At 39.7% G+C, this 18,399-nt stretch overlaps 1 protein-coding gene and 1 long non-coding RNA gene across 2 annotated transcripts in view; both read left to right on the forward strand.

The window, feature by feature from the left end:
- Window positions 1-18,399, forward strand: part of ADGRL3 (adhesion G protein-coupled receptor L3) — a 765,791-nt gene that overhangs the window by 548,985 nt on the left and 198,407 nt on the right. The window lies entirely within an intron of this gene.
- On the forward strand, window positions 45-10,108 carry LOC106726543. Its single transcript, XR_001362610.1, has 3 exons — window positions 45-143; window positions 2,157-2,160; window positions 10,098-10,108. It is a non-coding gene; the product is annotated as an uncharacterized LOC106726543 (long non-coding RNA).

Raw genomic sequence — 18,399 nt, forward strand, 5'->3', positions numbered from 1 at the left:
AAATACACATCTATCAACAAGTGAATCTAAAAATCAAGTGAATAAATAATCTGATGAACAGAATAAACTGGTGAATATAATAGAATCAGGGGCATAGAAAGGGAGTGAACTGACTATTCTTCCGGGGGAAAGGGGTGTAGGGGGTGCGGGTAGAGACTGGACAAAAATCGTACATCTATGGATGAGGACAGTGGGGGGGCGGTAAGGGCAGAGGGTGGGGTGGGAACTGGGTCGAGGGGAGCTATGGGGGGGAAAAAGAGGAACAACTGTAATAATCTGAACAATAAAGATTTAATTTAAAAATTAAAAATAAAAGATATAACAAAAAATGGGCATGATAATTTGTGGATCACAGTATGGGTGGATGGGTTCTGGGGATATAGTGAGAGTATTTAGACAGGACTCAGATTATGCAGGACCTTTTCAAAGAAAGAACATAGCTGGAGAGTAGGCAAAGTGTTAAGAACAGATTTTTTTTCAAGGAGACAATAGTACAGAATGAACATAGATTCCAAATACAGCATAAATAAGTGGGAATTTATAGCCAAGGAACAGAGTTGGGATGGGGGGGCAGGGTGGGTCACTGGATAGAAAATTATTAAATGGGGAGTGAAGGGGATTCTGAAACCACTTGATGGGCTTCTAGCTGAAGACAGGATAGGGAGATCAGATACCACCAGGAGGGGTGGAGGATGAGGAACCTGATCAGGTAGCCAGGGCTATCAGGTACCCAGGGTGGGGGGTTCTGGTTAAACTGCCTTAGCAGGATTCTTGCTAAAACTAGATTTTACAGGGAACTGCACAGATGGGCCTAGGAGAAGGTTCAGGAACCTAAACAAAGTTTGGTCAAGCAGAGAATATTTGTGAGCTTTGTGGGCCATGAAAGCAGTTGGGGTTTTAAGAGCTATGAGAATCCCTGAAGGGTTTTTACACAGAGTAATACATAATCTGATTTCAATTTTCAAAAGATGACTGTTGCTATAGGGAGAGTGGAGAATGGCTTAGAGAGAAGTAAATCCCATCATATTGGTGTGGCCTTTCTTGAAAATTTCATTTACAAGAGGGAATTCTTTCCCCCTTACCACTTAAATTCTCTGAAGATTCTCTTTCCTTCTTTTCCCTCCATTTTCCACATTACTGGCTTCTTGGTAACGTGTGACTTCCTGTCTCTGATCCAGAAGTAGCAGAAGAATATGGAAGCAGGTGAATTTGATTGCTGCAGGACTAAGTGCTAAACCCCTTAGAAGCAAGACCTGAGGGAGCATATGCCTGGATTCCAGTTAATGCCCTGGAGGTATTGTCCCTGCAGGGAGTAAGAGCATTGACTGCTCACAGATAACCAAAGAAAAGATTTTACAGGCTGCATCCCTAAGGATCAAATTCTCATGCTAGGCACACAGAATATTGATCCCGTTAAAATGAGGATAGATATTGGAAGGTCTTCAAGCACAGAAGGCATTCCTACAACTCCTGCATAGAAATGTTTGAATGACTCTGGTGTTTAGGATGGATTGAGAGCTGAGAGAATTAGTAGGTTATTTCAAGAAAGGGTTCTTGAGAATGTAAACCAGAAGACAGTGGCAATGGAAATAAAATGGACTTGGTGTCGTAGACACTGCAGGTAAAGGCGGAAAAAGTCTTGCTGATCAGTGGGATATGTTGAGAGGGAGTTAAAAGATAATTTCTTGATTTCTAATTTGCATCATTTTGGTAGATATTGATACTGTTCTGGAAGACAATAGTAATTCATAGTCAAGTTAAAAGTTATCCATTATTAATTCTTGGGAAATAATGTAACTTGAAATGTGGCTGGAAATAGTTTCCTTTCAGTCTGTAGTTGATACAAAATATAACTTCAGAGGTATCTGAGACCTTTAGCCTTTTACAGGTCATCGGATCGACCCTTTTGTTACCAGGTGGTTACTTATTTCAATAGGTAATTTGTTTAGAAAAGCCTGACTAGTAGATTTATGTGACATTGAGTTTGATGAAGTTCTTTTCTGGAACCTAAAAAAGTCATGCCTGCCAGACTTTATTTAGGTAGAAATGAATGAATAAATGAAGCCAAGGCTGTAGAGTGAAAACCACCTCAGGTTCCCCAATGGTCCATGCCTTTCCTTTGCTTCACTGTTTTGAACAGTTGTACTTCATTGCAGATGTGTGTGTGTGCATTCGAGAGGGGCACCTCAGGGCATACTTGTTTGTTAGACAAAACCATTCTTGAAGACAGAACACAGAGCGTCCTGGCTGCCCTGCAAGCACATTAAACCCGGATTACCAGCTGGAAAGTGTGTTAGCCTTGTGTTTCTGGTTTCTTCCAGTAAAAAATAAAAAAACAGGCATTTAAGTTATGCTTCTATTGTTATCCCCTGTTATATAAAAATGTGATGTTGACATAGGAAATGGCTTTGCAGAAGCAAATGCTCCGTTTTAAATCTCCCCTCTAAAAAAGTCTGTGGTATCATTTTTCTTTCTAAAATCTCCCCTGCTAAAATGTTTTCTGATGTGTTTGAATGCATAGGAACTATTCCTCTGGAGAATGGCTTAGCGGAGTACTTCATTTTGCACTTTATTGAAATGTGTACTTTGAAAACATTGGTGCAATTTGCCATTTTCCACCTGGCACCGGCAACAGCTGGAGCCTGGACCATTTCCGAAGGCCTCCACTCTGAGGGTGCTAATCTAAAGCTAATGCCACATTAAGAGCTACCTCCCTGCCCCGTGCTCTGTTAAACAAATCCAAGGTAAAAGAAAGAGCATAATATTTTCATGTAGGTGCTAGTTATTTTCCTTTGTCTTCCCTTTCCATTTCTATTACTCTAAAACTATTACTAGCGGTCGTGCTCTTAACTTTAAAATATTTATAGGGAAAAGATTTGTTTTAAATGAGCAGATGGGCCAGTTCGAAGACAAGCTGCTATATTAATAAGCATGCGTGGTGCTTTATCAGCAAAGGAGTCTATTGTGACATTTCTTCTGGATGATTTGTATAGCCTATCACTATCGCACCTGGTGCAGGGACAATAAATGGGCACTTAATAGTCAAGCAGTGTGTGAGCGCCGTCCATTATAACTTCATTATGTCAGATATAATCATCTATTACTGAATGGCAGGCACTTAATTTATAATCAGTTGCCCTCTGGAATTAGTGGCCATACAAATGAATGGTCCATTCATGTCACTTTGACTGTAAACTTCCTTCTCCTAATACTGGCCCCTTTTGTAAACACATGGAATTAACTTGCTATCCATTCCCCTTTGGGATTTTAGAATACAAGATGTTTTGTGTATAGTTATGAAATTTGAAAAGAGGGCAAGTGTGAATTACATACGATATAAAATTCCATATATTAATAGACATATCTGTTTAAAATAATAATGCAATTCTTTAGTTCCCTTTACTGTAAGACTTAAGTTTGATTTTGGTAAAGTGACAATGCTCTTGGGGGAAAAAAACAAAATTCCCTAGAGATCTGCTGCACAACAATGTGCATGTCGTTAACAAGACTGGAGGGTACATATCAAAACTTATGAAAAAAATTTCATCTGATGCGTTTTTTTTGCCACAACAAAAAATAACTTCACTGGACAATACAAACAAGTATATATTCCACTGTGGCCCCAATAACAAGATATGGACAAGAGAGACAGTGAAAAGAAAAAGAAGCTGAGATTTGGGAGAGAAGGAGCTGAGGGAAATCTAAAAGGAGCCCGGGGATTCGTACTTTGTAGGTTTTCAGAATTAATGTTCCCAACCAGCATCTTCAGAACCTTCGGGCTTTTTTCTTTGGACTTGAGAACACTCAGTCAGAACTTTACCGTGTCCTTTTTCAAGGTCACTGTTAGAGAAAGCTTCAGTCATTGTGAAGATTCCCGGTTGAAATTACTATCTGACAAAGTTCCTTTCAGAGACGTCTCAGCTGCTATCTAATGAGGACCCTGGGACTGGGGCAGTGGTAGACCCACTCTTTGGGAAAAGAAATCTCAAAGATAGTTTGCAGTCAATAAGACTATTGGACCTTCCAGATTATGGGGGGGGGGGGGGGATGGGACTGAATATTGCAAACAGGAAAATATTAACAAATGGATAAGATAGTTGGATGGTATGAAAATGGATCTACGTTATTACCAGCGCCATATTATGGTTGTCTTAGTATTTGAAAGGATGAATCTGCCAAAAAGAAGGTAGTGCCTATATCATAATGTTACGATCCGGCAGGCTTTCACCAGTTTTAGCTTTCAGTGTGATGGATGGCATCACTCACACTGCAAACAGGTGGCAGAAGATTATTCACTTCTTCGTTGGAGTTACAAACTTACAGAAGCCATGCATTTTGGAAGGGATGTCTTACCGGAAAATGCCATCAAGGAGAAATAAGGGGACAACAGAGAGTTTATTCCTAATATCCTAAAGACTTAAAAAGTCCTGGTGCTGTGACAGAATGCAATTGCAGTCTTGCTACATGGATACATTTGTAATCGGCACAGACAGGGCGGCCTCTAATTTTTTCTCTCTATAGACACCAGGCGTCAATAGACACGTCCACTGACTTGAATGAATGGAAAGCTCATTAGGGAACTCGTGTTGTAGACGATGATCATTTAATGATGAATCCAAATAAAATTAAGGTTTATTTGGTGAAAACTCATGCTGAGGTGACTTAGAGTGACTCTGGCTGAGAAATTTCAGGGATGCAGGCTTCCGGATAAACGTATCAAGACTGCTGCCTTTTACAGGTCTGAACCCCTAGGCAAGTGTAACCAGAATCCAAGGGGAGCTGGCAGCAAGGCTCAGCTGGCTGGCAACAAATCCAAAGCCTGCAGGGTAAGCTTCACATAGGAGAGCCCTGAGCCAGTACAAGCACGAGCTGGCTGACTAGACCTCAATGCCTGTTCTAAGCCACCGGACTGGTTCTTGGCAGGGGCCTCTGGTAATTTACTCTCCCTCCCCTATTGTCTTACATGTATTTTTCTCACATCTTCATTGGATTTGCCATATGGAAAATCTAGCTTGCTCGTTTGGAACCTTATTAGAAAATCTGGTTTTATAATCACTTGACTAGTCCAGAGTCATTGTTTTTCCCACCTTTCTGACCATCACGTGTATGTAGAGCCACATATTTCTCTGTGGTATCAAGATCTGCTGGCAAGATCTTGAGTACTTTTATGGGCAAAATAAAAACTGTTAAGGACTATCGCCATCTGAAAATAAAAAGAAGAAATATGCTTTTATTTGTATCCTTATCCTCACATTCATTTTATTTTTGCTGGTTATGCCAAGACTGAATTGAGAATAGAAGCATATATCATGTTGTATATGTGGTAGGAAAAGTTGGGCTACACTGAATTTTTATGCAAAATAACTCACATAATTTTTGCAAGGTTACTTGGTTCATACTACATTAAACATGTGCAAAGGTGAACCCTTTGCCTTTTTGTTTCCTGCTATATTTATGGTCTTTAAAGACCATGTTAATAAGCAGTTGCACTTGTTATACACACTGAAATTGGGCTTGACCCGTGCTAAGAAACAAAGCAAGTTCAAGAAAATATACTTTAAAAATATTTTAAATGTTTAAAAAGAGAAGTAAACATGTTAATAAAGTAAAAATCTTTAAAAATTAATGAAATAGCACATGGTAGAAAATAGTTTAACAGTAATTTATAAATTTATAATAGCAACATGGAGCAAGCCCATGGACTAATTAAAATTTATTCAGTGTATCTGCTATCACAATGAAAAGACTATAAAGAATTATATTTAAATCTTACTTTGAACCCTAATCATTTAATAAATGTTTGTTGAATTTAATAGAAAATTTTGAGATATAGCGCCTATTTTTTAGCCATAGGGCAACAAAATGTAAATTGCATTCAGTTCAGTAAAAATAGAGTAATTTCAAAATGTAAGAAGTTCTTTTCCCTCTTGGGTATAATTAGAATCATTATTAAATCAGATCCATTAAACAACTGGGAATTTGGGAACAATAATTAGATTCATTTGCAGAAATTGATTAAAGAATATATTATCTAAAGAAAAATGGCATACAGTAGTCCCTCCCCCCAGTGAACATCTGAAACTGCAGGTAGTACTGAATTCTGTATGTACCATGGTTTTTCTTATGCATACATACTTATGATAAAGCTTAATTTAGAAATTAGGCAATTTCACAGATAGGAGATTCGTTCTTACCATAGAGGTCAGCATAAACTTTGTATTTAGTTCCTTATTAAGTTGAGAACTTTCACCTTTTCACTTAAACAAAGCACTTTATAGCTTCTCTTTGGCATATCTACCACTATTCTTGTTCTTTGGAGCCATTATTAAGTAAAGTAAGGGTTACTTGAGCACAAGCACTGATACTCGGACGGTTGATCTGATAACCTAGAGGGCTATTAAGTGACTAAGATGTGAGTAGTACCTGCCTCATGGATACACTGAACAAAGGGACGATTTGCTTCCTGGGTGGGACTTGGTGGGATGGCACAAGATTTCAGAAGGTACACAACTTAAAACTTAGGAATAGCTTATATCTGGAATTTTCCATTTAATATTTTGGCATTGTGGTTGATTGCAGGTAACTGAAACCATGGAAAGCAAAACCATGAAATGGGGGTGGGGGAACAACTATCAATTTTTCAGAATTCACACTGTCACTGAGTTTATTCCTTTTATATGTTTCACATAAGTTAAGGGACTTAATCTCTTCGTATTCTAAACTAGAAAAACTATTCATTACAATAAAGATCCAAAATTCTATGATCACTAAGAAAAATGTTCTATAACTAGGTTCCTAACAAACTGGGTGAACTCCTTATTGTGTGTCCTGCTGAGTAACATTTGTTATGCAAACAATTGAAACCTTGGGAGAAAAGCCAAGTGGAAACTATTGAAATGCATTATTTCCATTATAAAACCCACTAGAGTTTTGGGGTTCTTTCTTTGATTTAGAGTAGATAGTGTTAACTGATTGATGTGAAACTCCATAGTGTCTTGTTCATTTTACCAATAAAATTTGAATGTGTGATATTCAGGACATTGTACATTTCTAAAACAATGTGAATTTGAAGTACCCATAATTTCAAATCAAGACCCAAATGTCTTCCTTATGCTAATATTTTCCCTTGAATAACAATATTATTCATGAATGCTTATTATAGCACTTATTAACATTTTATTTTTAAATAACTATTTATCATGAAACAAATTTGCGTCTATTGAACTTTTTAATATGTTCTTGATTAGGAAAGAAATTGGCAGGTGATTTCCACTTATTCTGTCATGTGAAATCTTTGCCTTTATAAACACGTAATTTGAAATATGACTTTTATTCAGCTTCTGTATAACTGTAATACTGAATAATGGAAGAAAAATTGAAATCCAAGATTTAGGACACATGGTTATAAATGTTATCCTATTTAGTAAAAGACAAAAAGGGTAATTAACCGTACCTCTGCTACGCTTCCCATTGGCTAATCAGGGCGATATGCAAATTAACTGCCAACAAAGATGGTGGCCGGCAGCCACGCAGCTGAAGTGAGCAGGAGGTTTGCTTGCTCCAGTGATGGAGGAAGCCAAGGTTCCCGGCCTCCGGCAGCCCGGCTCTGAGCTCCACCAAAAGCAACAATGTTTCAATTATAGAAGGTAAATAAATCCCAGAATAAAAAAGAAAAGAAAAAAAGAGAGGCTGGGAGCTTCAGTCGCTGGCCAGCCTGAAAATGGCCCTCAGCCCCTCATCCAGACTGGCCAGGCACTCCAGTGGGGACCCCCACCCTAAAGGGGGTGTGGCCAGCCTGAAAATAGCCATCAGCCCCTCATCCAGGCTGGCCAGGCACCCCAATGGGGACCTCCACCCTGATCTGGGACACCCTTCAGGGCAAACCAGCCAGCCCCCACCCATGCACCAGGCCTCTATCCTATATAATAAAAGGGTAGTATGCAAACTGACCCTAACAGCAGAACGACTGGGAATGACTGGTCACTATGACACACACTGACCACCAGGGGACAGACACTCAATGCAGGAGCTGCCCTCTGGTGGTCAGTGCGCTCCCACATGGGGGAGCTCTGCTCAGCCACAAGCCAGGCTGATGGCTGCCAGTACAGCGGTGGTGGTGGGAGCCTTTCCTGCCTCCTCAGCAGCGCTAAGGATGTCCAACTGCAGCTTAGGCCTGCTCCCTGCTGGCAAGTGGACATCCCCCAAGGGCTGCCAGGCTGCCAGAGGGATGTCTGATTGCCATCTTAGGCCCAATCCCCCGGGAGCAGGCCTAAGCCAGCAGGTGGTCATCCCCCAAGGGGTTCCAGACTGCGAGAGGGCACAGGCCGGGCTGAGGGACCTCCCACCCCCGAGTACACAAATTTTTGTGCACAGGGCCTCTAGTTAGCAAATAAAATAAGAACAAGAAAGGTCATCACTGACTGAATGACAATTTTAAGACTGATACACTATTTGGTTCTTAATATAGGGTATTTCTAATTCTTATGAATAATTGGGAAGGTAGGTGTCTTTATCCTCATTATAGATGTAAGAAGCTGAGGTGGTTCACCCAGAGTAATGCAGCTATTAAGTGGTGGAGCTAGGACTCTGAAAAAGAGTCTAAACAGTAACCATGTCTTTATAGTAAGTGAATGATATGATAGCAATATAGAAATACTAGTATCTCTTAGAAAACAACTTAAAAAATGACAATTATCACACATTGTTATCAGTAAATAAGCCTAGTTTCCCAGAGGTGAAGCTTGGGGGAAGGCATTGCATTATTATTTTAAAGTTAAATGAAATTAATTGAATTTCATTTGTCATGATGTCTATATGCAGTTAGCAGTAAGATTTAGAACACTGTTGTTTATTATTGACAAATTTTTTTGGTTTCTCATCAAGCTCTCATTATTATGGGTCACATTACCCAGACCTCAATCTGTGGCTAAATGTAAACCACATTGTGATAATATCTATATAAAAAATCATAATATGCAAATAGACTGAATGGCAGAACAACCAAACAACCAGTCTCTATGACCTGCACTGACCACCAGTGGGCATGCATGGAATATGGCGGGCGTTGGCCATGGCAGGATGGTGGAGCAGGTGAGTGGGGGTGCTAGACCAAGGCGGGGCACCAGTCACTATCATCAGGGTGAGCCTCTGGTAGTTACTGAAAATTCTTTGCTCCTGCATGCAGTGGTCCTGCCGAATGCTCGCACCTGCTGCCAGCGCCAGCCACGATTGCCCCTCAGGGCTTCTCCACCTCCCCCTGCTCCTGAGGGGTGATTGGGGCAGCAGCTGCCGCTCACACCCACTGATGGCACCGGCCCAAATTGCTCTGTGCTATCAGCAGGTGCGAGCGGGGGCCAGTGCTGTTAGCATGTGGGAGCAGCAGCAGTGGGAGTTGGGCTGCTGGCAGACAGGGGACCTGGGGTACGGTGGGAGGGGCAGGGCAGGGGCGTGGAGGATGGGCCAAGACCTGCCTCTTTGCCCATTGCAGCCTTGAGGCCCACAGTTCCTTTCAAGGTGCACAAATTCATGCACTGGGCCCCTAGTTTAGTAATAATCACACTTGCTGGATTCTATCACAGTGGGAAAGAGGAAGAAATGTTCATGAACCACTTTGACCATCTCATAATACAGAAAGCTAAATATCAAATTTAAAATCAAGAAACCTCATGTTTTAGTTTCTGAAAAATGCAGGGATATTTTAAGGCTGTTTTTACAGTGATTTAAAATCATTAACCAGGAGCAGTATGAACCTAGCTTTATAAAAAGGAAACAGAAATAAACAGGAAATTTTTATAGACTTTCTCATGGCAGTTAATCTTTTGTCTTATTTAGGATTCTATTTAATGTAGATTGTCAAGGAGATAAATTCAAGTTCATTCTTCTATTTGTTGAAACTTCAAATTTGTTTATATGAAGTAAATGAGAACTATATATGAACATTACAATTGAGTTACTTTTCTGGGGGAGGAAAGCTTTTTTTTCTATTTTTCTAGGTTTTTTCAGCTGGTTTGACAGTTGAATTGACATGAAACATGTCAACAAGAGAAAATAACCAAATTTTATTACATGCATACATACTGGAATCCTACATACAGCAGAGTAAGAGACTCAATACAGGAGATGTTCAGCGATAGAAAGGTAAAATGAGGTATACATGCCATTCTGAGCCAAGGAATGAGGTGAGAGCCCTGAGGCTTCAGAGAGGAAGAGAGTAATTTGTAGGATGATAAGAAGAGCAGATGTTCAGTAATTAGATGTTTACTCTGCCATATAGATAGGTCATAAAAGGTTATTTCTGGTAATAACTCTTATTGTGGGCAAGGCCTCCAATTTAGAGACTTCTAGATAGTTAGGGGAGGGGTGGAAATTTCTCCTGTGTCCACAGGGTCTTGATTGCCTTCAGTTAAAAATAAACCACATGCCAAAGTGGAACACTAGGGCAAGCATGTCAAACTCAAAGGCTAACACAGGCCAAATAAACAAGGTTTAAGTTTATGTGGGCTGCAAAAAAAACAAAAGCTTCAATTTTCATAGAAACGTAGGTTTATTTCGATAGAGACATGCTGAATACAAAGGGTAATCATTATAAAATAACGATAAATGAGTAATTAACATAAAATAATAGAACATTTTAATAAAAATTAATATTTTTTGGACATTAACTTACCAGACACTGAATAACTGCACAAATTGATAAGCATAACACAAATAAACCTATTTTTCTTGTTTTCCAAAAGCAAAATATTTCCTGTTGCGCACAGCAAACAAGTCAGTTGAAGACTAATGATGTGCCAATTGGCTGCTAAAATACCCGCTGCTAGTATTAGGGAAGAGAAATGGTGCACCTGCACGTAAGGTGCGTAAGGGAAATGAATGCAACACAATAATAGTAATCAGTCATTAGTGAATGTTGTAGGTTGTTATTAATAATTATGTATAACAGGATATTGTAAAAATTAAGCTACAAAATTTTTATTAAAATGTTTCTTACATACCGTTATATTGGCTGGGCTGCAAAAATATTCATTGTGGGCCGCGAGTTTGACATGCTTGCACTAGGGGGAAGCCGGTTCTGAACCCATCCACTTTGGCTAAATATAGACATCGATGTCTAATATATAACTATGTGCCTAACATCTTGCAGTAGAAGAATTGAAGAATCACCAACTTGGTTGTACTAAGGAATGAGATTTTATCACGTGAAAACTAACTTCTCTAGTTGAAAGTTAAAACAAAAAAGGACTGTGTCTTTTCTCCTTTAAGAAAAGAACTGCAGATGCTGATTAATTTTTTCCTCTGTTATATTGTATTGTGCAGGAAATAAGGGGGTTAGTTCAACTTGACGAAAAAGAAAAGGCTCATTGTATAACTCCACTCTCATTCGTGTGTCTAAATGCCCAGCGCAGATCCAATTGATCTTTTAAGAAATCTGAGTTGAATGCTAGTGAAGCTAACACAAAAGTGACCTGCAGAATCATATAAAGAGTTGTGTTGATAGAATGATGTTCTGTTAAAGAAATTCGGTAGGTAGGGTAGAATAGTGGAATGGGAAAAAAAAGGAAGAGGATGGGTTAGAATATTTAAAACTATCATACTTTAGTAGCTTCAAAATATGTGTTGCTACCCATGTTATTCTTTGTTTTTATATAAACACAGTTTATAGTTATATTGCGATTCTTGAATTAACAAGAAAATAATGAATTAACCTGGTAATATTTTTCTTCTTAATTGTCATAATGTGTGAGTTCCTTTACTTCTTCTTTTTTTTTAATCCTCACCCGAGGATATTTTTCCATTGATTTTAGAGAGAGTGGAAAAGAGAGGGAAAGACATAAATATTTATGTGAGAGAAACACTTTGATTGGTTGCCTCCTACATGCACCCTGACCAGGGCCCTGGTCTGGGAGGAGCCTGCAACCCAGGCACATGCCCTTGATCGAACCTGGGACCCTTCAGTCCACAGGCCAACGCTCTATCCACTGAGCAACACCAGTTAGGGCAGGGGTGGGCAAACTTTTTGACTCGAGGGCCACAATGGGTTCTTAAACTGGACCGGAGGGCCGAAACAAAAGCATGGATGGAGTGTTTGTGTGAACTAATATAAATTCAAAGTAAACATCATTACATAAAAGGGTACGGTCTTTTTTTTTTTTTTAGTTTTATTCATTTCAAACGGGTGGATCCGGCCCGCGGGCCGTAGTTTGCCCACGGCTGGGTTAGGGCCTTTACTTCTTTTTAATTGATGGGTTGCTTGTTATTTAGTTGTATGGTTTTAGAGATAAGACATGTGAAAAGTTAGTCTGAAAATAAAAAGGCAAATACAGGGTTTCCTGTAATGGTATACAATGATGTTACCTTGATGTTACCTTGTTTATTTAAGGAATTAACCATTAACAAGTTTGTGTCTATTAACTTTCACAAATACACATTAAGTGATGTAAAATCGCATTTGCATATAACAAAAGGGAAGCTCTAACCATTTACAATGGCAGTAACACATTTTGAGTGTACACTTTTGTGACTCTACCTCTGCGCTCACTCTCCTGAATCCATTAGCATCTGTACTGTCTTTAACTAGTCCGGCACTACTGAACTTCTCTATTTTTGCTTTTCTCTTTTTCATTATTTATTTTACTAATTCCTGGGGCTTTTGGGGGATTATAGTAAATGTGTTCCTTGTTGTTTGTTTGTGTGTTGGTTTAGTTTTCTTGCTGCTCCCTCTTAAAGTGATATTTTTTTCCCCCTTAATAGAATGAGCCAGATAACTTTAGAAACAACCAATGTTCATGAGTTTGTATCTGGATTTGGAAGGAAAGAGTTAAAAGACTGCTGCTTTTTCTGGATGATCTACCCAAACATGCTACTTAGAGGAAAGTTTCCCTCTTCAGTGAAAGGAGAGGAGATTGTTTTTTTTGTTTTTGTTTTAAATTTTATCTTTTAGACTTGCTTCCTTTTCTCCTCCCTTCTCCTTTTCTATTTAAAGTCTAATAAAATTTCCTCCCTGAACTTCCTCTAATCTCAAGGGAGTGGAGTAACTTAACTCCAGGTGTACTTTATCAGTGTACACTCAACATTTACATTGGATAGGTTTATAAAGTCCCATACCCCACATTCCCATAAGAGGCAAACCATTGGCTAGCCTCCTCTCACTCTTCTTTCTTCAGGTCTTGCCTTCCCTACACTAGGTCCTCTCCTTTTTTTCCTCTTATTTTGCCTAAACAAAACCACCATGGCAGCAATGAAAATCTTAGTTCACACTGTAGACACTGGAAAGCTCACATTATCATAATCCTCAGGCACAGCTGAAAATTGTTGATCTCCACGCCACCTTTCCAACAATCTGGGGTCTCACTTATATATTTGCATATAAATTATTTCTTTTCCTAAATTTCCATATACAGCCTTAGGCCTTACAGATATTCTCAGGTGATTTTCAAGTCAAAATCACAATAGTCTGTATTTTTAAGGAAGTGCTTTTCGAGTTTTCTATTCTGCATAGCGTTTCATCCACCCACTCATTGTAATTGACCCCAAATTTTATGTCCACCCCACATGGTTGATAGAGATTTGGGGAATGAAAGATGAGTAAAAAGAAGTTAAAGGAGACCAAACAGATTTGTTTCGAAGAATATTTCACACACGAAGGACAAATTCTCTCTGAGAAAAAAAAGAACAAGCACAAACCATGAGATAATCTCAAATTTGCAGAATAGAATTTTTTTTATTGGACAGAGTGACATAAATTATTTATTATGAGGAAAAGTAATTTCCATTGATGAATACCTGTATGAATAGTGAAATAATTTGTACGTGCCTGGTATTTTTTTTTTAAGTTTTGGTCTCCTTGCTCTCTAAACTTTACTCTTATCCTTGCACACATTGTTATTATAGGACATGCTTGTAGTGGGGAAGGGAGAGGGTAAGAGAAGAGGCCAGCATGCATGGAGATAGATGACTGAAATCTGGCTTTAGTTGTCCATGGTAAGGGCCAGCAACATTGACACTGTGGGTATTTTACAATCATTTGCTTAATTAGCTGAAACTCCTAAGGGAAATTTTTCTGAAATGGCACACTCCCAAAGTCTAACTTAAATCTGTTTGTCTGTGTATGACAGAATTTCATAATACAGAGACATTAAAAAGGCACCAGTGAATAAAACTTTGCACAGTCTAAACCTTTTGATACCTGAAGCAATATGTTAGAGAGCAATGTGAAAATAAATTATATAGGTGAAAATATCATTCACATGAGGGAATGAGGTAAATGTTTGCAGATGACTCAGAAAATCAGATTTGTGCTATGTAGATTTTTTTTACACCCTCTGTTTTGCCCCCTTTCTGGTTTCCTGTGGGTTTTCTAACATAGCTAAGTGCATAATCAAGTTTATATTCTGTTCTCATTTAATGTATTTTCTCAATCTAAGATATTTGCTTTTGGAGCGACTGAAGGGATATCTCTAAAGGCTATGAGATCTTCATCATGCTGCTTTGGCGCTTTCAGAGTTTAGATTTAGGTAACTTGGATGGAAAAGGCCAGTGAGCTAGGTTTTCTTTTGCATTTAGTTACACAGGCACAAAAACAGCTGTGGACTGTGAGTCATCTTCCCATGGGAGAAAGAGAAAAAGAGAGAGAGACAAAAAGCATCTGGCCAAAGAACCATCTTCTCAGGTGTTCTTGGTTGTTGTTGTTTTTAAAAAGCAATAATTCATGTATCATTCAGAAAATAAAAATGTTATTAATGAATTGATTCCAGATTAATGAAATCCATCAGCTTTGTCCTAATCTTTAAACTAGAGGGTGATTCTATATAAACTCCACTTGAAAGCAGTTTGTGTTTTGTATGAAGCTGTATCATCTGCTGTTTTCAATAGCTGATGACTTCAGTATAATTTTCTTGAAAAGACCAGCTGAATGGAGGCTTCTTGTCATGAATGCTGCAGGCTGCACTGCAGATAGAGTTTGTGCATTGGAGAGTGGAAGCAGGTGTCCCAGCATTGGTTCTAGAAGGGCTGTTACAAATCGCCTTCGGTAGTAGGCTATGAGAAAACACAGGTAAGAAAAGAAAAGCAGCAGCTTAGAATCCTTCTGTTACTTCGTCTGTTACAAGTATTGAGTGACTCAAATGGAAAAGGGAATCAGGACCACAAGGGGGTTAAATATTTCAAAATGTGGGCCTAGGTGAGAAGGGTGTGACAGACAGAGAAATGGAGACAGATGTATTTTTCATGCTATAAAATTATTTAATTTCCTTGATTCTTAGAAAGTGGGTCAAGTTGATGTCATTTCTAAATTTATAAATATAAACTTATAGATATGCAAAATCCACACAGCAGAGACAACCAGGTGTTACAGTATCTGTTAGCCCTTTCTTCTACAGTAATGAAGCCCTCGTATTTACCTGGACTCTTGGCTACAGGTAATCCTATGTAATAAAACCCTAATGTGCAAATCGACCAAATGGTGGAATGGCCAGTCACTGTGATGCGCATTGACCACCAGGGGGCAGATGCTCAACGCAGGAGCTGCCCCTGGTGGTCAGTGCACTCCCACAGGAGGAGCACCACTCAGCCAGAAGCCGGCTCATGGCTGGCGAGTGCAGCAGCAGTGGAGGGAGCCTCTCCCACCTCTGCAGCAGCGCGAAGGACCCCTCGGGGAATGTCCGCCTGTTGGCTTAGGCCCACTCCATGGGGGGAGCGGGCCTAAGCCAACAGGCGGACATCTCCCGAGGGGTCCCGGACTGCAAGAGAGTGCACGAATGTCATGCACCGGGCCTCTAGTAAAGAGATATTTCTCTTACAGCTAAAGTATGTCTAAGCCAATAATACATAAAGAGAGATGGTGTGTGCAACTTCCAGGAACTGTTCTTGAGTGAAGGTGGCATTCTCCTTGCCGTTTTTATCCTTTTGACTGGCTGATTGCTATATGCGCCATGATATAAGATCACAAAGTAGACACGTATTAAAGGAAAGAACATAATAGAAGATACCTGCTTCCATACTAGGTTTCAGAAAAAAAAATTGATTTAAGTCTATATATTTACTTTTCCCCCCTCTACAAATTGGGAAAAGCCTGCCTAAAAGTGAATAATGGCAATAAATGCAGTTTCAGAGTTTGAACACTATGCCATTGATAAAAGCTTTATGTGCATTCCAATTGTTCTTGCTTTTTTGCAAACCCTCTTTAATCTCTTGTTTGTGTGAGTCCAACAAACTCAAACTACATTCACTGCTTTTGCACTGTTTTCTCTCCCTTCTTTCACCAACTCCCTCATTCTCTTGTGCTGGCACATGTATATATTACTTTAACACTTAACCACACCCTGTGTAGTTTTCCTTTACATGTCAGTCAAAACAACTGAACTATGTATCTAGATACACAGGGTATCTGTGTATCTAGACTAAAGGGCATATTGTAGCTACTCATTAAATATTAGGAAAGAAAAAAGGACAAGGGAGGGTAGGAAAGAAGGAAGGGGTTTTTCTTAAAGCAGGGCAGCTGTCCTGGAATTCCAATTAGTTCATATTACAAATAGCACTGCAGTGAATATATTTTTATTGACTTTTAAAAAGATAGAGGGAGAGGGAGAGAAAAAAAGAAACATCGATGTGAGGGGAACACCAATCAGGCTGCTTCCTGCATGACCCCTTCCAGGGATCGAACCCACAACCCGGGCATGTGCCCTGACTGAGAATAGAACCAGCAACCTTTTGGTACAAGGGATGATGCCCAACCAACTGAGACACACTGGCCAGGGTATGGTTATATTTATTTTAAAAATTTTATATGGATAGGTATAGTCCTCAAATACATATCTAGTATGTACAATAAACTTATTACTATTGTTTGTTTTGATAATTTATTTCTTTGCATTTTAATTTTCTGTGAGGCATAAAGTATCTTTGAATGCCCCCTTACCTATTCTTTTCTGGACTATCTTTTATATTGAGAAATAGAAACTACTCATGGCGGGTGGTCAAGTCTCCCACTTTATTTTTTCTCTTCTCTTTTATTAACAACTAGAGGCCTGGTGCACAAATTTGTGCACAGGTGGGGTCCCTCAGCCTAGTAGGCGATCGGGGCTGATCAGGGCCCCTCTTGCCCAGTCCCGATCGGGCTGGCTGGAGGTTGGCTGTGGGAGCGCACTGACCACCAGGGGGCAGCTCCTGCATTGAGCGTCTGCCCCCTGGTGGTCATTGCACGTCACAACTGGCCGACCGGTTGTTCAGTTATAACTATCACTTAGGCTTGTATATATATAGATTACCACTTTTTCCTGTGCTATGTAAAATAGTTCGTGAAAAAAACTTTCCACATCAATGAATATTTTTCTACAATATTATTAATGTTGGTGTAGTATTTCATTTGTATTGGTGTAAGGTAATGTATTAAACCAACCTCATTATGGGATAGTTAGGATAATTCCAATTAGTTCATATTACAAATAGCACTGCAGTGAATATTGCTGCAAATTGGGTGATTATATCTTTGTGCATATTTACAATTGTGTTCTTAGACTAAATTCCTAGATAATAGAATTTCTTAAATTAAAGAGTAAGCAAAATGCTCTAACATTGTTACAGATGTTAGACAGACATGTGCAGAGCAAGGACAATAGGGCAGAAAGCCCCAGATGCCTACAAGGGGCAAAACTGGGAAAACAAGAACCTCACCCCCAGCTTAACCTATCCTCCCCTAGCACATTGCTGGGCATGTGGTTTGGACCCCTGACTTTTCATATCGATAGTCATGCAGATTAGAACCTCCTGACCTTTTCCTCCCTAAAGATACCATCTAGGCCTCAGTTGTATTTCAGCTCCAGGCCCAGAAAAGCAGCAAAACCAAACAAGTGGCTGCCTCAGGACCAACTGCATTAATTAATAAATCCTTCCCTCGCACCAACCAATCAGAGGAGACCAGGACCCGGAAAGAGCGCTCTGGAAAAGCTGATGAATATTCTACTGAGACCCCCTAAGATTTCCACCTGCAAGAGAGAAATAAACTCACACAGGATGAAGAATCCAGAGCATACGCTCCCCAAGGGGAGCATGCACGCGCCATTCCCTCCCCCTTCTTCCTTCTGAGGGACCCCCAGGAGACTTGCAACCAGGAGGGCAGTGGGCAGCAGCAGTGCATCCCAGGCTAACCCCCCGAACCGGTCTCCAAGGCCCCCTTTTCTCTGACTTCTCCATGAGCCAAAGCAGCCCAGCCTGGGCTCTCCTGTTATTTCCTCTGTGCCCGTCCTTGTTTCATTGTCCTAAGTATATTTTTGCTGCGGCCAATGCATTCTTACTTACTTTGCTACACTTTGTCTCTTGATTCAAATCTTTCCTTCAAGAACATAAGAACTGAACCAAGGTCTCATCACCTCCCTGGTAACAACATCTTTGAAAATACTCATT

Source organism: Myotis brandtii, unplaced genomic scaffold (genome assembly GCF_000412655.1).
Source record: "Myotis brandtii unplaced genomic scaffold, ASM41265v1 scaffold28, whole genome shotgun sequence".
NCBI lineage: Eukaryota > Metazoa > Chordata > Mammalia > Chiroptera > Vespertilionidae > Myotis > Myotis brandtii.